General features: G+C 42.9%; 8 non-coding genes across 8 annotated transcripts; all 8 read left to right on the top strand.

Annotated features, from left to right (window-relative positions):
- The first annotated feature begins 1039 nt into the window (after positions 1-1039).
- LOC141179286 (U2 spliceosomal RNA) lies at positions 1040-1230 on the top strand. The gene has a single exon (XR_012255316.1). It is a non-coding gene; the product is annotated as a U2 spliceosomal RNA (small nuclear RNA).
- A 1115-nt stretch (positions 1231-2345) lies between these two features.
- On the top strand, positions 2346-2536 carry LOC141179284 (U2 spliceosomal RNA). The gene has a single exon (XR_012255314.1). It is a non-coding gene; the product is annotated as a U2 spliceosomal RNA (small nuclear RNA).
- Positions 2537-8926: 6390 nt separating this feature from the next.
- On the top strand, positions 8927-9113 carry LOC141179780 (U2 spliceosomal RNA). The gene has a single exon (XR_012255752.1). It is a non-coding gene; the product is annotated as a U2 spliceosomal RNA (small nuclear RNA).
- Positions 9114-10228: 1115 nt separating this feature from the next.
- Positions 10229-10419, top strand: LOC141179283 (U2 spliceosomal RNA). The gene has a single exon (XR_012255313.1). It is a non-coding gene; the product is annotated as a U2 spliceosomal RNA (small nuclear RNA).
- A 1121-nt stretch (positions 10420-11540) lies between these two features.
- On the top strand, positions 11541-11731 carry LOC141179282 (U2 spliceosomal RNA). Its single transcript, XR_012255312.1, has one exon. It is a non-coding gene; the product is annotated as a U2 spliceosomal RNA (small nuclear RNA).
- A 6384-nt stretch (positions 11732-18115) lies between these two features.
- LOC141179281 (U2 spliceosomal RNA) lies at positions 18116-18306 on the top strand. Its single transcript, XR_012255311.1, has one exon. It is a non-coding gene; the product is annotated as a U2 spliceosomal RNA (small nuclear RNA).
- A 1115-nt stretch (positions 18307-19421) lies between these two features.
- Positions 19422-19612, top strand: LOC141179439 (U2 spliceosomal RNA). Its single transcript, XR_012255454.1, has one exon. It is a non-coding gene; the product is annotated as a U2 spliceosomal RNA (small nuclear RNA).
- Positions 19613-20727: 1115 nt separating this feature from the next.
- Positions 20728-20918, top strand: LOC141179279 (U2 spliceosomal RNA). Its single transcript, XR_012255310.1, has one exon. It is a non-coding gene; the product is annotated as a U2 spliceosomal RNA (small nuclear RNA).
- The last annotated feature ends 369 nt before the right edge of the window (positions 20919-21287 follow it).

Genomic DNA, 21287 nt, shown 5'->3' with positions numbered 1-21287 from the left:
GGATGGACTCTTTGGCTTTGCTTTTCTTCTCCTCATTGGATTTTTCATGTTCAAAGTTGCAGAAGCCAGATTACAAGCTCATTTTGGTTCAACTTCAGCAACTGTGCATTGCATTGCCATGTAATGTGATGCAATGCTATCTTTCTAGCTCTCCCTTTTTACTTCCTTTTGGATAAACAGACATATTAGGCAAGCATTTTGGAGCTTTCACCTAAATAACTACAGGTGGTGAGATAAGCTGCACAATATAATTGACCTTTCAGTATATTGTTGCACACACACCATCTATTTAGCAAATGCCCTTGTTATCAACAGCAGCCTTTTAAACTCACCTGAGCTAACAGGTATGTGCGCTGGTTACTCTGCTGCGCTTAAAATTTCTTTTTTGGTTTGCTACAATGCCTTTTCTGAAACGTTGTCTCCTTCTGCTGGAACACTGACTTCTTTCATTTAATGCCTGCAGACTATAAAAGAGAACCCAACCCAAAAAGTTTGGTTGATTAGTCTGTGGCATTCTGTTAAACTGTTGCTTATGGCGGTCTCTGTGAGCTTCTCAGCGACATTCAGCCAGCCAGGTATCCTGCCTGCAGTAGATGGAATGTGGCAATGGAACGCTGGCTGCGCGTGTCATAATAGGCTCTGAGCCTTTATATACCTGTGCACAGCAGCAGCCACCTTCAGTCTGCTGCTGGACAGCCAGCAGCAGCAGCAGCAGGAGAGGTATGTAATCAGGAGCCCTCCTGCTAAGGGTAGACAGCTGCTCGTTCCACCCCACCCCCCGCCTTAATTGGTTCTCCTCCCTTCCAACGGTGTTGAGGCGGGTGGGAACAGCAGGGGGTGAAGGTGCTGTGTTTAAAGAGGTGGAGTTATGCAGATCTAAAACGCGTGGATTGCAGCAGCAGCAAGCCGAAAAGTGCAGGCATGTAAGGGATCTAGAGGTTGACAACATGTCTTCTTAACGGGAGTCCAGGAGCTCATCTCCACAAATGGACTTTTCAGGATCCTTGGGTGGCTCCGTAGTTTGAAACCAATTCTGGTTATCGCTTCTCGGCCTTTTGGCTAAGATCAAGTGTAGTATCTGTTCTTATCAGTTTAATATCTGATACGTCCCCTATCTGGGGACCATATATTAAATGGATTTTTAGAACAGGGAGATGGAAAAAGAGCTTGCTCTGTCCACTCCACGCATTGACCTGGTATTGCAGTATCTCCAGGACCGGTGCACCCCTTCTTTAATGCAGTTTCTAAAATCAGAAAGAATTGAATTCAATGTTTTTTGTTCATTTTGCTTGTTTGTCGGATTTTGGGATGGACTCTTTGGCTTTGCTTTTCTTCTCCTCATTGGATTTTTCATGTTCAAAGTTGCAGAAGCCAGATTACAAGCTCATTTTGGTTCAACTTCAGCAACTGTGCATTGCATTGCCATGTAATGTGATGCAATGCTATCTTTCTAGCTCTCCCTTTTTACTTCCTTTTGGATAAACAGACATATTAGGCAAGCATTTTGGAGCTTTCACCTAAATAACTACAGGTGGTGAGATAAGCTGCACAATATAATTGACCTTTCAGTATATTGTTGCACACACACCATCTATTTAGCAAATGCCCTTGTTATCAACAGCAGCCTTTTAAACTCACCTGAGCTAACAGGTATGTGCGCTGGTTACTCTGCTGCGCTTAAAATTTCTTTTTTGGTTTGCTACAATGCCTTTTCTGAAACGTTGTCTCCTTCTGCTGGAACACTGACTTCTTTCATTTAATGCCTGCAGACTATAAAAGAGAACCCAACCCAAAAAGTTTGGTTGATTAGTCTGTGGCATTCTGTTAAACTGTTGCTTATGGCGGTCTCTGTGAGCTTCTCAGCGACATTCAGCCAGCCAGGTATCCTGCCTGCAGTAGATGGAATGTGGCAATGGAACGCTGGCTGCGCGTGTCATAATAGGCTCTGAGCCTTTATATACCTGTGCACAGCAGCAGCCACCTTCAGTCTGCTGCTGGACAGCCAGCAGCAGCAGCAGCAGGAGAGGTATGTAATCAGGAGCCCTCCTGCTAAGGGTAGACAGCTGCTCGTTCCACCCCACCCCCCGCCTTAATTGGTTCTCCTCCCTTCCAACGGTGTTGAGGCGGGTGGGAACAGCAGGGGGTGAAGGTGCTGTGTTTAAAGAGGTGGAGTTATGCAGATCTAAAACGCGTGGATTGCAGCAGCAGCAAGCCGAAAAGTGCAGGCATGTAAGGGATCTAGAGGTTGACAACATGTCTTCTTAACGGGAGTCCAGGAGCTCATCTCCACAAATGGACTTTTCAGGATCCTTGGGTGGCTCCGTAGTTTGAAACCAATTCTGGTTATCGCTTCTCGGCCTTTTGGCTAAGATCAAGTGTAGTATCTGTTCTTATCAGTTTAATATCTGATACGTCCCCTATCTGGGGACCATATATTAAATGGATTTTTAGAACAGGGAGATGGAAAAAGAGCTTGCTCTGTCCACTCCACGCATTGACCTGGTATTGCAGTATCTCCAGGACCGGTGCACCCCTTCTTTAATGCAGTTTCTAAAATCAGAAAGAATTGAATTCAATGTTTTTTGTTCATTTTGCTTGTTTGTCGGATTTTGGGATGGACTCTTTGGCTTTGCTTTTCTTCTCCTCATTGGATTTTTCATGTTCAAAGTTGCAGAAGCCAGATTACAAGCTCATTTTGGTTCAACTTCAGCAACTGTGCATTGCATTGCCATGTAATGTGATGCAATGCTATCTTTCTAGCTCTCCCTTTTTACTTCCTTTTGGATAAACAGACATATTAGGCAAGCATTTTGGAGCTTTCACCTAAATAACTACAGGTGGTGAGATAAGCTGCACAATATAATTGACCTTTCAGTATATTGTTGCACACACACCATCTATTTAGCAAATGCCCTTGTTATCAACAGCAGCCTTTTAAACTCACCTGAGCTAACAGGTATGTGCGCTGGTTACTCTGCTGCGCTTAAAATTTCTTTTTTGGTTTGCTACAATGCCTTTTCTGAAACGTTGTCTCCTTCTGCTGGAACACTGACTTCTTTCATTTAATGCCTGCAGACTATAAAAGAGAACCCAACCCAAAAAGTTTGGTTGATTAGTCTGTGGCATTCTGTTAAACTGTTGCTTATGGCGGTCTCTGTGAGCTTCTCAGCGACATTCAGCCAGCCAGGTATCCTGCCTGCAGTAGATGGAATGTGGCAATGGAACGCTGGCTGCGCGTGTCATAATAGGCTCTGAGCCTTTATATACCTGTGCACAGCAGCAGCCACCTTCAGTCTGCTGCTGGACAGCCAGCAGCAGCAGCAGCAGGAGAGGTATGTAATCAGGAGCCCTCCTGCTAAGGGTAGACAGCTGCTCGTTCCACCCCACCCCCCGCCTTAATTGGTTCTCCTCCCTTCCAACGGTGTTGAGGCGGGTGGGAACAGCAGGGGGTGAAGGTGCTGTGTTTAAAGAGGTGGAGTTATGCAGATCTAAAACGCGTGGATTGCAGCAGCAGCAAGCCGAAAAGTGCAGGCATGTAAGGGATCTAGAGGTTGACAACATGTCTTCTTAACGGGAGTCCAGGAGCTCATCTCCACAAATGGACTTTTCAGGATCCTTGGGTGGCTCCGTAGTTTGAAACCAATTCTGGTTATCGCTTCTCGGCCTTTTGGCTAAGATCAAGTGCTTTATTGCAGGAGATTGTGGTTGAAGGGCACTCGGGTACCCCTCTCCTTGGCCTGGCAGGATCGTCCACTTTGGTGGACTTAGCCTGCTTGCTGCTATTAGGGAGAGGGCTTAGTCCCAGGGTAACGAGTTGCGATCCCCCAGCTTCCAGGTGTTTTTCGCTGCAAGAACACTGGGAGCGCAGATTGCAAGCGGCTGCAATTTGCAACCTTGTTGCGTTTTTCCATGGAGGTTGACCCTAACCTCGTGCCTCTTTATGCGAGGCTAAAAAACTCTATCCGAGTTCACTTCACGGCGGGTGGCTCGGATATGAGGAAATTAGGGTATGTAGTCCAGGACGTGCTCAGGAACATTCTTGGCGTACAAAGGAATGAAATTCTCTCCATCCAGGATTATCCCAGAAGAGGTGACTATGACATCACATTCACCGGAGAAGGTATTTTTAGAGATGTACTAGAAAAGTTAAAAAAAGTTGAAAATAGTCCTGTTTTGAAAGGGATACAAATTGTTGAGCACGTCCTGGATGAGGTAAGACTGGTTATTGTAAAAATATTTTCGCCCTTTGTTTCTGCTCCAGAAGTAATGTCATTTCTAGCAATTTATTTTAAAAGTGTTAAATGTATTGGGAAGATATTAAACGAATATAACATATGGACATCTAAGTGGAAATTCCTTGTGAAGTGTACAAGAGATCCAAATACACCAGGTGGTATACGGCTCCCCCCTGCCCGTTTCAAAATTGGGCAAACAAATGGGGATTTCTTCTTTTCTGGGATGCCAGTATATTGCAGAAATTGTGGGCGCTATGGTCATTCAAAAGAAAACTGTCATGTATCATGTAGAAATTGTGCTAGTGAAGAACATGAGACAAAAGAATGCCCTAAGGAAAAGAAATGCAGTTTTTGCCAGACTCCAGGTCACTTTTATTTTTCTTGCCCTCACAGATTTCGGGAAGATGAGCAAAAGGGGAAGTCCAAGACGTCCGACCAAGGACCAAAAGATCAGACCACCCCTCAGGAGGAGGAACAACAACCTGGAGCCTCTGGAGACAATAAGGGCGTACCAAATAGTGAAGTGTCTCCAGAGTCTATGACAGGTAAAATACCAAATCCCAAAACCTGGCTGCAGGACCTGCGGGAGTCCAAAAGGAGGGCTGAGAAGGAGCAGAAGGGCACTACTGGTAAGGTCAAAAGGGACCGGCAAAAGGCCGACACAGAAGCCCATGCCCAGTCTGGGTCTCCTAGTGCTGAGGGCGCTGAGTGGATAAAGGTGGGTCCTAAGAAAAAGAAAAAGGGTGGTTCGGAGGAGGCAGCAGGAGGTGAACAGATGGACACTTCTCCAGAAGGGGACGTGGACGCTGGACCCTCAGGGGTTTCGGTCTCCGCTGCTACAGGTGGGGACCGGGATCTTGCTGCCTCTGAAGAGTCAGAGGCTCTGCCTTGTGCGCAACCTCCTCCTATAGGACGACCTTCTACAGGTCAAACAGGGGCGGCGGAACCCCTCGGGGACCCACCTGATGAGGAACTGCATGGCCAGCCAATGGAGACCCAGCGGGTTCTGCCAGCCAGCCCTCCGAGCTATGCCAGTGTAGCGTCGGGTTTATATAAATGTGGTAATCTTTCCTCCTCCACGGAGACTCTCGTGACGATACTATCAGATGAGGAGGGAGGCGCAAGCCCAGTGGTCTGATCAGGTTCATCGGACAGGTAAATCCGTTGCTCTTAGTTACCTAAGTAAAATTTCTACATTTTCTAATGATGGCTGAACTGAAAGGTATTTCCCTCAACGTGAGAGGCATAAAATCTAACACGAGAAGAACTGCTCTTTTTAATTTTTTTACGTGTTTTACTGCATCTGTATTTTTTCTGCAAGAATGTAATATCCCACATGAAATGTCATATCAAAAATATAAAGATGAGTGGAAGTGTGGGCCATCTGTCTGGTCCGGATCGAATGCTGCAGGATCAGCGGGTGTAGCCATACTTTTTAAAGGGAACGTTTTAATTGATTTTATTCAGGAAATTTTACCAGGTCGTATTTTATTAGTAAAAGCTTTTAGTGATGGTATTAGATGGCAGTTTTTAAATTTTTATGGATCCCCAGAGAAAAATGAAAGAGCCGAAATGCTTGATCTTTTACCATTATTTATTAATAACTCTGAACCTTTTATCTTAGCAGGGGATTTTAATTGTGTTTTAAAAGGTGAAAACCGGCGCTCCAGCTCTGTAAGCAGGAACTACGATAAAACCTCAGGTATGCTACATGATATAGTCAAAGATGCTAAATTGATAGACATATATAAAGAGTGTCATAGTGACAGCCCAGAGGACGCCGGTTTCACTTGGAGCAATGCTAATTGTAGCTCTAGGATTGATTGTATTTTTGGTTCAGATAAAACAATACCTGCCAAATGTGAAGTTTTAGCTAATATATTTTCAGACCATAAACTTTTATCCTTTACCATAAAAGTAAATGACAACAAAAAATGTGGTAAGAAAAGCTGGAAAATGAACGTATCCCTTTTAACCGACCCGCAGATTTTATCAGATTTTATTGAGTTTTATAGGAAATGTAGAAAAGGGAAAAAAACAAATGAGACTATGAGTGTATGGTGGGATAGAATGAAAGTAAAAATAAAAGACTTTTTTATTAAAAAGAGTATATGTAGAGCCAAAGAAAAATATGAAGAATATAGAATTTTAAATACCCGCCTACAAACATTATTTAAGCTCAGAGACAATGGGATAGATGTACAAGTTGATATTTCAAACTTAAAAGAAGAGATTTCAAAATGGCTAGAACAAAAAGGAAAAGAGATCATTTTTCGTTCTAGAGTACAACATATAGAAGAAAATGAAAAGTGTTCCAGATATTTTTTTAGGAAAAATAAAAAAGAAAAAGTGATAATTGACCATATAGATGGTGAGAATAATATAAAAAATATGCTGGGTAAAGTTGAGGTTTTTTTTTCTAATCTTTTTAATGGAAAAAATATAGATAATAAATTAATGGATGATTCGCTGCAAGGACTAACAGCTGTTTTAGATCCCGCATCCCAAGAGTTTTTATCCCAAGTTTTAACGGAACAAGAAGTGTTAAAAACTATTAAAAGTTTTAAAACTGGAAAGGTCCCTGGTCCTGATGGCATCCCAATAGAATTTTATGTATGTTTTTATGATATTTTAAAAGATGATTTGTTTTATTTGTTTACTGAGGTTTTTAATAATAAGGTTTTATTAAATTCCTGGAAGAAAGGTGAAGTCTCCCTCCTATACAAAAAAGGTGATAAATCAAAATTAGAAAACTGGAGACCAATAACACTTTTAAATTGTGACTATAAAATAATGGCTAAAATTTGTGCAAATCGTCTAAAAGAAGTCATCAGCAAAGTTATTCATTCTAATCAAGTGTGTGGGGTGCCGGGGCGCAGTATATGGGACAATCTGAATTTAGTGAAAGACTGTATTGAGGATGTGAAAGACAGAAAGGGGAAAATGGCGATTTTATCTATTGATTTTGAAAAAGCATTTGACCGTGTCTCACACTTTTATCTTTTTAAAGTTTTAGAGAAAATGGGCATACCAGAAGGGTTTTTACTATCGCTTAAAGCATTTTACAAGGATTGTACAAGTAAGATTTTAGTGAATGGTTTTAAGACACAAGAGGTATTTTTACGGTCAGGGGTGAAACAGGGATGCCCTCTGTCCCCCCTACTGTTTATCTGTGCACTGGAACCAATGTTATGTGCAATACGCCAAAATAAACAGATATGCGGTGTCCCTCTGCCTGGAAGCGGTGGTTTGGAGGCCAAGGTTGTAGGCTACATGGATGACGTGGCGGTCTTGTGTACAGATGCACCATCACTTACGGCCACTCTCCATCAAGTGCAATCCTTTTGTCTAGCTTCTGGTTTTAAAATCAATTTTAATAAGTGTAACATTTTAAGTGTTGGGGGGATGATTTTACGTGATGTACCAATTAATGTCTCCGAATCCATTTCCATTTTAGGTATATCATTCACTGAAAATAATGATGGTTATAATAGTTGGGAAACAGTTACACAGAAAGTAAATACGAAAATATGTATGTGGAACATGAGGAGACTTACAATGGAGGGTAAAGTATTGGTTTTAAAGATGGTGATTTTACCTCTTTTATTGTATCTTAGCATGGTTTTCCCCCCGCCTGTTAATGTTTTAAAAAAGATAACCAAAACCTGTTTTACCTTCTTTTGGAACTCAAAAATGGAAAAGCTGAAAAGAGAAATCGTGATGAAATCAAAAGTAAAAGGTGGTAAAGATTTTCCAGATTTTAATAGGTTTCTTTTAATCCATCTGTTCGTTTACTGTTTTAATGCCCTTTTTAAGAATCACTATTGGTCCTTTTTTATGCGTTTTAATACAGGATTTTTTATGAGAAAGTTTGGATGGTATGAAGTTAATATATCTGTGCCCCATGCTTTTAATTTGTCGACGCATTATGAGATTTTAAGGAAAATAGTGTCCGATTTTAATTTAGGGACTAAGAAAATAGAGGAATTAAGAAATAGTAAGAAACTAATTAAAGAAATACGTAAAAGTGAGGAAATATGTAATGTTGACAGATATGATGATGACAAATCTATGTCTATCTGGAAAATGATTAACGTTTTTTATCTTTTTAATGAACAGAGAGATCTGGCTTGGAGTTGCATGCACCGCTGTCTTCCTTGCCGGGCATTCCAATACAGAAGAGGATTTGTGAGGTCTGCCATCTGCCCAAGAGCCGGATGCCAAGACGAGGAAACGGTGGAACATCTATTATGGACATGTAATTTTGCAAAGGATTTCTGGAGAAGACTGCTCCACCTACTGGAAAGGGTGGCAGACCTCAAGGACTTTACATATAAAACTGTGCTATACGGACTTATGGAATGCCCCACAATGGACCAGTACACAATGGCTTGGAAGACAGTGAACTGCGCCAAGTCATCTCTCTGGAAAGCGCGCAACATTGCTATTTTTAAACAAGATGTTTTATCAGTGAATGATGTTTTAAGTTTATGTTTATGTGAAATGTATACTTATTATTTAATTGACAAAAAGAAGAATGCACATATTTCCAAAAAATGGCTTGTTGACCAATGGAACCTAATTATTTAAAATCTTTGTATTTTTTTGTTTTGTAAATTTCATTTGTCTTTTAACGTTTGGTATTTGTTTAATTATGCTTGTAATTTGTTAAAGTTTTAATAAACGGTTTTATCCCTCTGCAGGGGATAGCCAAATTAAAAAAAATCTGTTCTTATCAGTTTAACATCTGATACGTCCCCTATCTGGGGACCATATATTAAATGGATTTTTAGAACAGGGAGATGGAAAAAGAGCTTGCTCTGTCCACTCCACGCATTGACCTGGTATTGCAGTATCTCCAGGACCGGTGCACCCCTTCTTTAATGCAGTTTCTAAAATCAGAAAGAATTGAATTCAATGTTTTTTGTTCATTTTGCTTGTTTGTCGGATTTTGGGATGGACTCTTTGGCTTTGCTTTTCTTCTCCTCATTGGATTTTTCATGTTCAAAGTTGCAGAAGCCAGATTACAAGCTCATTTTGGTTCAACTTCAGCAACTGTGCATTGCATTGCCATGTAATGTGATGCAATGCTATCTTTCTAGCTCTCCCTTTTTACTTCCTTTTGGATAAACAGACATATTAGGCAAGCATTTTGGAGCTTTCACCTAAATAACTACAGGTGGTGAGATAAGCTGCACAATATAATTGACCTTTCAGTATATTGTTGCACACACACCATCTATTTAGCAAATGCCCTTGTTATCAACAGCAGCCTTTTAAACTCACCTGAGCTAACAGGTATGTGCGCTGGTTACTCTGCTGCGCTTAAAATTTCTTTTTTGGTTTGCTACAATGCCTTTTCTGAAACGTTGTCTCCTTCTGCTGGAACACTGACTTCTTTCATTTAATGCCTGCAGACTATAAAAGAGAACCCAACCCAAAAAGTTTGGTTGATTAGTCTGTGGCATTCTGTTAAACTGTTGCTTATGGCGGTCTCTGTGAGCTTCTCAGCGACATTCAGCCAGCCAGGTATCCTGCCTGCAGTAGATGGAATGTGGCAATGGAACGCTGGCTGCGCGTGTCATAATAGGCTCTGAGCCTTTATATACCTGTGCACAGCAGCAGCCACCTTCAGTCTGCTGCTGGACAGCCAGCAGCAGCAGCAGCAGGAGAGGTATGTAATCAGGAGCCCTCCTGCTAAGGGTAGACAGCTGCTCGTTCCACCCCACCCCCCGCCTTAATTGGTTCTCCTCCCTTCCAACGGTGTTGAGGCGGGTGGGAACAGCAGGGGGTGAAGGTGCTGTGTTTAAAGAGGTGGAGTTATGCAGATCTAAAACGCGTGGATTGCAGCAGCAGCAAGCCGAAAAGTGCAGGCATGTAAGGGATCTAGAGGTTGACAACATGTCTTCTTAACGGGAGTCCAGGAGCTCATCTCCACAAATGGACTTTTCAGGATCCTTGGGTGGCTCCGTAGTTTGAAACCAATTCTGGTTATCGCTTCTCGGCCTTTTGGCTAAGATCAAGTGTAGTATCTGTTCTTATCAGTTTAATATCTGATACGTCCCCTATCTGGGGACCATATATTAAATGGATTTTTAGAACAGGGAGATGGAAAAAGAGCTTGCTCTGTCCACTCCACGCATTGACCTGGTATTGCAGTATCTCCAGGACCGGTGCACCCCTTCTTTAATGCAGTTTCTAAAATCAGAAAGAATTGAATTCAATGTTTTTTGTTCATTTTGCTTGTTTGTCGGATTTTGGGATGGACTCTTTGGCTTTGCTTTTCTTCTCCTCATTGGATTTTTCATGTTCAAAGTTGCAGAAGCCAGATTACAAGCTCATTTTGGTTCAACTTCAGCAACTGTGCATTGCAATTGCATTGCCATGTAATGTGATGCAATGCTATCTTTCTAGCTCTCCCTTTTTACTTCCTTTTGGATAAACAGACATATTAGGCAAGCATTTTGGAGCTTTCACCTAAATAACTACAGGTGGTGAGATAAGCTGCACAATATAATTGACCTTTCAGTATATTGTTGCACACACACCATCTATTTAGCAAATGCCCTTGTTATCAACAGCAGCCTTTTAAACTCACCTGAGCTAACAGGTATGTGCGCTGGTTACTCTGCTGCGCTTAAAATTTCTTTTTTGGTTTGCTACAATGCCTTTTCTGAAACGTTGTCTCCTTCTGCTGGAACACTGACTTCTTTCATTTAATGCCTGCAGACTATAAAAAAGAACCCAACCCAAAAAGTTTGGTTGATTAGTCTGTGGCATTCTGTTAAACTGTTGCTTATGGCGGTCTCTGTGAGCTTCTCAGCGACATTCAGCCAGCCAGGTATCCTGCCTGCAGTAGATGGAATGTGGCAATGGAACGCTGGCTGCGCATGTCATAATAGGCTCTGAGCCTTTATATACCTGTGCACAGCAGCAGCCACCTTCAGTCTGCTGCTGGACAGCCAGCAGCAGCAGCAGCAGGAGAGGTATGTAATCAGGAGCCCTCCTGCTAAGGGTAGACAGCTGCTCGTTCCACCCCACCCCCCGCCTTAATTGGTTCTCCTCCCTTCCAACGGTGTTGAGGCGGGTGGGAACAGCAGGGGGTGAAGGTGCTGTGTTTAAAGAGGTGGAGTTATGCAGATCTAAAACGCGTGGATTGCAGCAGCAGCAAGCCGAAAAGTGCAGGCATGTAAGGGATCTAGAGGTTGACAACATGTCTTCTTAACGGGAGTCCAGGAGCTCATCTCCACAAATGGACTTTTCAGGATCCTTGGGTGGCTCCGTAGTTTGAAACCAATTCTGGTTATCGCTTCTCGGCCTTTTGGCTAAGATCAAGTGTAGTATCTGTTCTTATCAGTTTAATATCTGATACGTCCCCTATCTGGGGACCATATATTAAATGGATTTTTAGAACAGGGAGATGGAAAAAGAGCTTGCTCTGTCCACTCCACGCATTGACCTGGTATTGCAGTATCTCCAGGACCGGTGCACCCCTTCTTTAATGCAGTTTCTAAAATCAGAAAGAATTGAATTCAATGTTTTTTGTTCATTTTGCTTGTTTGTCGGATTTTGGGATGGACTCTTTGGCTTTGCTTTTCTTCTCCTCATTGGATTTTTCATGTTCAAAGTTGCAGAAGCCAGATTACAAGCTCATTTTGGTTCAACTTCAGCAACTGTGCATTGCATTGCCATGTAATGTGATGCAATGCTATCTTTCTAGCTCTCCCTTTTTACTTCCTTTTGGATAAACAGACATATTAGGCAAGCATTTTGGAGCTTTCACCTAAATAACTACAGGTGGTGAGATAAGCTGCACAATATAATTGACCTTTCAGTATATTGTTGCACACACACCATCTATTTAGCAAATGCCCTTGTTATCAACAGCAGCCTTTTAAACTCACCTGAGCTAACAGGTATGTGCGCTGGTTACTCTGCTGCGCTTAAAATTTCTTTTTTGGTTTGCTACAATGCCTTTTCTGAAACGTTGTCTCCTTCTGCTGGAACACTGACTTCTTTCATTTAATGCCTGCAGACTATAAAAGAGAACCCAACCCAAAAAGTTTGGTTGATTAGTCTGTGGCATTCTGTTAAACTGTTGCTTATGGCGGTCTCTGTGAGCTTCTCAGCGACATTCAGCCAGCCAGGTATCCTGCCTGCAGTAGATGGAATGTGGCAATGGAACGCTGGCTGCGCGTGTCATAATAGGCTCTGAGCCTTTATATACCTGTGCACAGCAGCAGCCACCTTCAGTCTGCTGCTGGACAGCCAGCAGCAGCAGCAGCAGGAGAGGTATGTAATCAGGAGCCCTCCTGCTAAGGGTAGACAGCTGCTCGTTCCACCCCACCCCCCGCCTTAATTGGTTCTCCTCCCTTCCAACGGTGTTGAGGCGGGTGGGAACAGCAGGGGGTGAAGGTGCTGTGTTTAACCCCTTAATAACATCTGACGTACTAATACGCGTCTGTGCCCTGGGACTTAAGAGCCAGACCCGTATTAGTACGTCATGGCGATCGCGCGCGCACACAGGCTGTGCGGGCGCGATCGCCGCCGGGTGTCAGCTGATTGTCATAGCTGACACCCGGTACTATGTGCAGGGAGCGGTCACGCACCGCTCCCAGCACATTAACCCCCGCGATGCTGCGATCGAAGTCGATCGAAGTCGATCGCGGCATTGCGGGGGCAAGGGGAGGTGATCGCCGATACTCACCTCCTCTTCCGGCTTCCAGCGCAGTCTGCAAAGGCTTCCCGGGTGTTGCCATGACGACCCGATGTCGTCATGACAACATCCGGGTCACCAGAGAGCAGGAAGATTGCTTGGACATGCGCAGTGCATCTCCAAGCAATCTTCACACTGTGCACTTCTGACAGCCTTCATGGCATAGGGATGGTGCTCCATTCCTGTGCCATGCAGGCGATCAGAAAAAAAAAAGTGAAAGTCCCAGAGTGGGACAAAGTAATAAAGTGTATAAACTGTGTGAAAGTGGAAAAAAAAAAAAAAAAAATGTGCAAAAATATTATAAAAAAATAAAAAAAATAATACACCAAAAATAAAAATATAATGTACCCATCAATAAATATTATTATAAAAAAAATAAAAAAAAAACAATAAAAGTACACATATTTGGTATCGCCGCGTCCGGAACAACCTGACCTATAAAACTTTCCCACTAGTTAACCCCTTCAGTGAACACGGTAAAAAAAAAATAAAAAAAACCAAGCAAAAAACAATGCTTTATCACCATACCGCCAAACAAAAAGTGGAATAACACGCGATCAAAAAGACGCATATAAATAAAAATGATACCGCTGAAAACGTCATCTCGTCCCGCAAAAAACAAGCCGCCATATAGCTCCATCAGCCGAAAAATAAAAAAGTTATAGCTCTCAGAATAAAGCGATACTAAAAAATATTTTTTTCTATAAAATAGCTTTTATTGTGTATAAGCGCCAAAACATAGAAAAATTATACAAATGTGGTACCGCTGTAAACGTACTGACCCGAAGAGTAAAGCTGCCTCATCAATTTTACCACACGCGGAACAGAATAAAAAAAAAAAAAAAAAAACAATTCCTGAATTGTTGGTTTTTGTTTATTCTGCCTCCCAAAAATCGGAATAGAAAGCGATCAAAAAATGTCACGTGCCTGAAAATGGCACCAATAACAACGTCAAGTCATCCCGCAAAAAACGAGCCGTCACATGACTGTCTGCCAAAATTTGGAAAAATTATAGCTCTCAAAATATGGCGATGCAAAAACTAGATTTTACAAAAAATGCGTCTTTTAGTGTGTGACAGCTGTCAGTCATAAAAACCCCATATGATTCTGGCATTGCTGTAATCACACCGACCCGAAGAATAAAGTCGTCTAATCACTTATACCGCACAAGGAACGGCGTCAAAAATAAACTCTTGAGTTAGGATTGGGCTAGGGTTAGGGCTGGGTTTGGGGCTAGGGTTGTGCTGGGGCTAGGGTTGTGCTGGGGCTAGGGTTGTGCTGGGGCTAGGGTTGTGCTGGGGCTAGGGTTGTGCTAGGGTTAGGGCTGGGGTTGGGATTTTTTTCAAAAGTAAGAAAAAAAGATGACGATATGGCGACTAGTGTTGAGAGCAAGTGCTTGCTACTTGAGTTTGCATCGGGTGCTCTGGTATGCATTTAGTATCGTGGGTATTTGAGTGACATGCTCGAGTCTCTGCCCCATATGCTTCGCGGCCAAAAAACTTTACGGGGATTGCCTGCCATGCACGAGCGATCCCCGCATGTTTTTTTTTGGGTGTCTAATAACCGTGAAACATGCGGAGCAGGGACTCGAGCATGTCACTCGAGCACACGCTGTACATGGTGCATACCTGAGTACCCGATGCAAACTCAAGTAGCGAGCACTTGCGCTCAAGAATAATGAAAACTTATTCAATATGATGACCTAATGTAAACAAATAATGTGCCGTACCTCTGGGTTCAAAATGTTCACTATACACCTTAATAAAATCTTTGAGGGGTATAGTTTCCAAAATGGGGACACTTGTGGGGGAGCTCCACTGTTTAGGCACATCACGGGCTCTCCAAACGCGACATGGTGTCCGCTAACAAATTGAATGGAAAATCGGCTCAAATTGTTAGCGGACACCACATTGCGTTTGGAGAGCCCCTCTGTGCCCAAACTTTGGAGCTCCCCCACAAGTGACCCCATTTTGGAAACTAGACCCCCCAAGGCACCTTTCTAGATGCATAGTGAGCACTTGGAACCCCCAGGTGCTTCACAAATTGATTCGTAAAAATGAAAAAGTGAAAAAAAAAACACTTTTTCATTTTTATGAATCAATTTGTGAAGCACCTGGGGTTCCAAGTGCTCACTATGAATCTAGATAGGTGCCTTGGGGGGTCTAGTTTCCAAAATGGGGTCACTTGTGGGGGAGCTCCAATGTTTGGGCACACAGGGACTCTCTAAATGCAACATGGTATCCGCTAACAAATTAAATGGAAAATCGGCTCAAATTGTTAGCGGACACCACATTGCGTTTGGAGAGCCCCTCTGTGCCCAAACTTTGGAGCTCCCCCACAAGTGACCCCATTTTGGAAACTAGACCCCCCAAGGCACCTTTCTAGATGCATAGTGAGCACTTGGAACCCCCAGGTGCTTCACAAATTGATTCGTAAAAATGAAAAAGTGAAAAAAAAAACACTTTTTCATTTTTATGAATCAATTTGTGAAGCACCTGGGGTTCCAAGTGCTCACTATGAATCTAGATAGGTGCCTTGGGGGGTCTAGTTTCCAAAATGGGGTCACTTGTGGGGGAGCTCCAATGTTTGGGCACACAGGGACTCTCCAAATGCAACATGATATCCGCTAACAAATTGTCGGCTCAAATTGTTAGCGGATATCATGTTGCATTTGGAGAGTCCCTGTGTGCCCAAACATTGGAGCTCCTCCACAAGTGACCCCATTTTGGAAACTAGACCCCCCAAGGCACCTATCTAGATGCATAGTGAGCACTTGGAACCCCTAGGTGCTTCACAAATTAATTCGTAAAAATGAAAAAGTGTTTTTTTTTTCACTTTTTCATTATTACGAATCAATTTGTGAAGCACCTGGGGGTTCCAAGTGCTCACTATGCATCTAGAAAGGTGCCTTGGGGGGTCTAGTTTCCAAAATGGGGTCACTTGTGGGGGAGCTCCAAAGTTTGGGCACAGAGGGGCTCTCCAAACGCAATGTGGCGTCCGCTAACAATTTGAGCCGATTTTCCATTCAATTTGTTAGCGGATACCATGTTGCATTTAGAGAGTCCCTGTGTGCCCAAACATTGGAGCTCCCCCACAAGTGACCCCATTTTGGAAACTAGACCCCCCAAGGCACCTATCTAGATGCATAGTGAGCACTTGGAACCCCTAGGTGCTTCACAAATTAATTCGTAAAAATGAAAAAGTGTTTTTTTTTTCACTTTTTCATTGTTACGAATCAATTTGTGAAGCACCTGGGGGTTCCAAGTGCTCACTATGCATCTAGATAGGTGCCTTGGGGGGTCTAGTTTCCAAAATGGGGTCACTTGTGGGGGAGCTCCAATGTTTGGGCACACAGCAGCTCTCCAAACGCAACATGGTGTCGCTAACAATTTGAGCCAATTTTGCGTTAAATTTGTTAGCGGACACCATGTTGCATTTAGAGAGCCGCTGTGTGCCCAAATATTGGAGCTCCCCCACAAGTGACCCCATTTTGGAAACTAGACCACCCAAGGCACCTATCTAGATGCATAGTGAGCACTTGGAACCCTCAGGTGCTTCACAAATTGATTCATACAAATGAAAAAGTGTTTTTTTTTTCACTTTTTCATTGTTACGAATCAATTTGTGAAGCACCTGGGGGTTCCAAGTGCTCACTATGCATCTAGATAGGTGCCTTGGGGGGTCTAGTTTCCAAAATGGGGTCACTTGTGGGGGAGCTCCAATGTTTGGGCACACAGGGACTCTCTAAATGCAACATGGTGTCCTCTAACAAATTTAACGGAAAATCGGCTCAAATTGTTAGCGACACCATGTTGCGTTTGGAGAGCCGCTGTGTGCCCAAACATTGGAGCTCCCCCACAAGTGACCCCATTTTGGAAACTAGACCCCCCAAGGCACCTATCTAGATGCATTGTGAGCACTTGGAACACTCAGGTGCTTCACAAATTGATTCATAAAAATGAAAAACTGTTTTTTTTTTTCACTTTTTCATTGTTACGAATCAATTTGTGAAGCACCTGGGGGTTCCAAGTGCTCACTATGCATCTAGAAAGGTGCCTTGGGGGGTCTAGTTTCCAAAATGGGGTCACTTGTGGGGGAGCTCCAAAGTTTGGGCACACATGGGCTCTCCAAACACAACATGGCGTCCGCTAATTATTCAAGCAAATTTTACAATCAAAAAGTCAAATAGCGCTCCTTCCCTTCCAAGCCCTGCCGTGCGCCCAAACAGTATTTTTTCCCCAAATATTGGGTATCTGCGTGCCCAGGGGAAATTGCACAACAAATTTTGGGGTCCATTTTTTCTTGTTACCCCTGTGAAAATAAAAAAAATTGGGTCTAAATTAACATTTTTGTGAAAAAAGTTAAATGTTCATTTTTTTCTTCCACATTCAAAAAATTCCTGTGAAGCACCTGAAGGGTTAATAAAGTTCTTGAATGTGGTTTTGAGCACCTTGAGGGGTGCAGTTTTTAGAATGGTGTCACTTTTGGGTATTTTCTGTCATAAAGACCTCTCAAAGTGACTTCAAATGTGATGTGGTCCCTAAAAAAATGGTTTTGTAAATTTTGTTGGAAAAATGAGAAATCGCTGGTCAACTTTTAACCCTTATAGCTCCCTAACAAAAAAAAATTTTGGTTCCAAAATTGTGCTGATGTAAAGTAGACATGTGGGAAATGTTATTTATTAACTCTTTTGTGTGACATATCGCTCTGATTTCAGGGCTTAAAAATTCAAATTTTGAAAATTGCAAAATTTTCAAAATTTTCGCCAAATTTCTGTTTTTTTCACAAATAAACGCAAGTGATATCGAAGAAATTTTTCCACAATCATGAAGTACAATATGTCACGAAAAAACAGTCTCAGAATCAGGGGGATCCGTTGAAGCGTTCCAGAGTAATTACCTCATAAAGTGACAGTGGTCAGAATTGTAAAAATTGGCCCGGTCATTAACGTGCAAACCACCCGCGGGGCTTAAGGGGTTAAAGAGGTGGAGTTATGCAGATCTAAAACGCGTGGATTGCAGCAGCAGCAAGCCGAAAAGTGCAGGCATGTAAGGGATCTAGAGGTTGACAACATGTCTTCTTAACGGGAGTCCAGGAGCTCATCTCCACAAATGGACTTTTCAGGATCCTTGGGTGGCTCCGTAGTTTGAAACCAATTCTGGTTATCGCTTCTCGGCCTTTTGGCTAAGATCAAGTGTAGTATCTGTTCTTATCAGTTTAATATCTGATACGTCCCCTATCTGGGGACCATATATTAAATGGATTTTTAGAACAGGGAGATGGAAAAAGAGCTTGCTCTGTCCACTCCACGCATTGACCTGGTATTGCAGTATCTCCAGGACCGGTGCACCCCTTCTTTAATGCAGTTTCTAAAATCAGAAAGAATTAAATTCAATGTTTTTTGTTCATTTTGCTTGTTTGTCGGATTTTGGGATGGACTCTTTGGCTTTGCTTTTCTTCTCCTCATTGGATTTTTCATGTTCAAAGTTGCAGAAGCCAGATTACAAGCTCATTTTGGTTCAACTTCAGCAACTGTGCATTGCATTGCCATGTAATGTGATGCAATGCTATCTTTCTAGCTCTCCCTTTTTACTTCCTTTTGGATAAACAGACATATTAGGCAAGCATTTTGGAGCTTTCACCTAAATAACTACAGGTGGTGAGATAAGCTGCACAATATAATTGACCTTTCAGTATATTGTTGCACACACACCATCTATTTAGCAAATGCCCTTGTTATCAACAGCAGCCTTTTAAACTCACCTGAGCTAACAGGTATGTGCGCTGGTTACTCTGCTGCGCTTAAAATTTCTTTTTTGGTTTGCTACAATGCCTTTTCTGAAACGTTGTCTCCTTCTGCTGGAACACTGACTTCTTTCATTTAATGCCTGCAGACTATAAAAGAGAACCCAACCCAAAAAGTTTGGTTGATTAGTCTGTGGCATTCTGTTAAACTGTTGCTTATGGCGGTCTCTGTGAGCTTCTCAGCGACATTCAGCCAGCCAGGTATCCTGCCTGCAGTAGATGGAATGTGGCAATGGAACGCTGGCTGCGCATGTCATAATAGGCTCTGAGCCTTTATATACCTGTGCACAGCAGCAGCCACCTTCAGTCTGCTGCTGGACAGCCAGCAGCAGCAGCAGCAGGAGAGGTATGTAATCAGGAGCCCTCCTGCTAAGGGTAGACAGCTGCTCGTTCCACCCCACCCCCCGCCTTAATTGGTTCTCCTCCCTTCCAACGGTGTTGAGGCGGGTGGGAACAGCAGGGGGTGAAGGTGCTGTGTTTAAAGAGGTGGAGTTATGCAGATCTAAAACGCGTGGATTGCAGCAGCAGCAAGCCGAAAAGTGCAGGCATGTAAGGGATCTAGAGGTTGACAACATGTCTTCTTAACGGGAGTCCAGGAGCTCATCTCCACAAATGGACTTTTCAGGATCCTTGGGTGGCTCCGTAGTTTGAAACCAATTCTGGTTATCGCTTCTCGGCCTTTTGGCTAAGATCAAGTGTAGTATCTGTTCTTATCAGTTTAATATCTGATACGTCCCCTATCTGGGGACCATATATTAAATGGATTTTTAGAACAGGGAGATGGAAAAAGAGCTTGCTCTGTCCACTCCACGCATTGACCTGGCATTGCAGTATCTCCAGGACCGGTGCACCCCTTCTTTAATGCAGTTTCTAAAATCAGAAAGAATTGAATTCAATGTTTTTTGTTCATTTTGCTTGTTTGTCGGATTTTGGGATGGACTCTTTGGCTTTGCTTTTCTTCTCCTCATTGGATTTTTCATGTTCAAAGTTGCAGAAGCCAGATTACAAGCTCATTTTGGTTCAACTTCAGCAACTGTGCATTGCATTGCCATGTAATGTGATGCAATGCTATCTTTCTAGCTCTCCCTTTTTACTTCCTTTTGGATAAACAGACATATTAGGCAAGCATTTTGGAGCTTTCACCTAAATAACTACAGGTGGTGAGATAAGCTGCACAATATAATTGACCTTTCAGTATATTGTTGCACACACACCAGCTATTTAGCAAATGCCCTTGTTATCAACAGCAGCCTTTTAAACTCACCTGGGATAACAGGTATGTGCGCTGGTTACTCTGCTGCGCTTAAAATTTCTTTTTTGGTTTGCTACAATGCCTTTTCTGAAACGTTGTCTCCTTCTGCTGGAACACTGACTTCTTTCATTTAATGCCTGCAGACTATAAAAGAGAACCCAACCCAAAAAGTTTGGTTGATTAGTCTGTGGCATTCTGTTAAACTGTTGCTTATGGCGGTCTCTGTGAGCTTCTCAGCGACATTCAGCCAGCCAGGTATCCTGCCTGCAGTAGATGGAATGTGGCAATGGAACGCTGGCTGCGCGTGTCATAATAGGCTCTGAGCCTTTATATACCTGTGCACAGCAGCAGCCACCTTCAGTCTGCTGCTGGACAGCCAGCAGCAGCAGCAGCAGGAGAGGTATGTAATCAGGAGCCCTCCTGCTAAGGGTAGACAGCTGCTCGTTCCACCCCACCCCCCGCCTTAATTGGTTCTCCTCCCTTCCAACGGTGTTGAGGCGGGTGGGAACAGCAGGGGGTGAAGGTGCTGTGTTTAAAGAGGTGGAGTTATGCAGATCTAAAACGCGTGGATTGCAGCAGCAGCAAGCCGAAAAGTGCAGGCATGTAAGGGATCTAGAGGTTGACAACATGTCTTCTTAACGGGAGTCCAGGAGCTCATCTCCACAAATGGACTTTTCAGGATCCTTGGGTGGCTCCGTAGTTTGAAACCAATTCTGGTTATCGCTTCTCGGCCTTTTGGCTAAGATCAAGTGTAGTATCTGTTCTTATCAGTTTAATATCTGATACGTCCCCTATCTGGGGACCATATATTAAATGGATTTTTAGAACAGGGAGATGGAAAAAGAGCTTGCTCTGTCCACTCCACGCATTGACCTGGTATTGCAGTATCTCCAGGACCGGTGCACCCCTTCTTTAATGCAGTTTCTAAAATCAGAAAGAATTAAATTCAATGTTTTTTGTTCATTTTGCTTGTTTGTCGGATTTTGGGATGGACTCTTTGGCTTTGCTTTTCTTCTCCTCATTGGATTTTTCATGTTCAAAGTTGCAGAAGCCAGATTACAAGCTCATTTTGGTTCAACTTCAGCAACTGTGCATTGCATTGCCATGTAATGTGATGCAATGCTATCTTTCTAGCTCTCCCTTTTTACTTCCTTTTGGATAAACAGACATATTAGGCAAGCATTTTGGAGCTTTCACCTAAATAACTACAGGTGGTGAGATAAGCTGCACAATATAATTGACCTTTCAGTATATTGTTGCACACACACCATCTATTTAG

This window comes from Phyllobates terribilis, unplaced genomic scaffold, assembly GCF_046119375.1.
Source record: "Phyllobates terribilis strain yellow unplaced genomic scaffold, ASM4611937v1 Scaffold_30__1_contigs__length_15301838, whole genome shotgun sequence".
In the NCBI taxonomy this organism is placed as follows: domain Eukaryota; kingdom Metazoa; phylum Chordata; class Amphibia; order Anura; family Dendrobatidae; genus Phyllobates; species Phyllobates terribilis.
The sequence above is the reverse complement of the archived record's forward strand: the minus strand, read 5'-3'. Positions and strand labels throughout refer to the sequence as shown.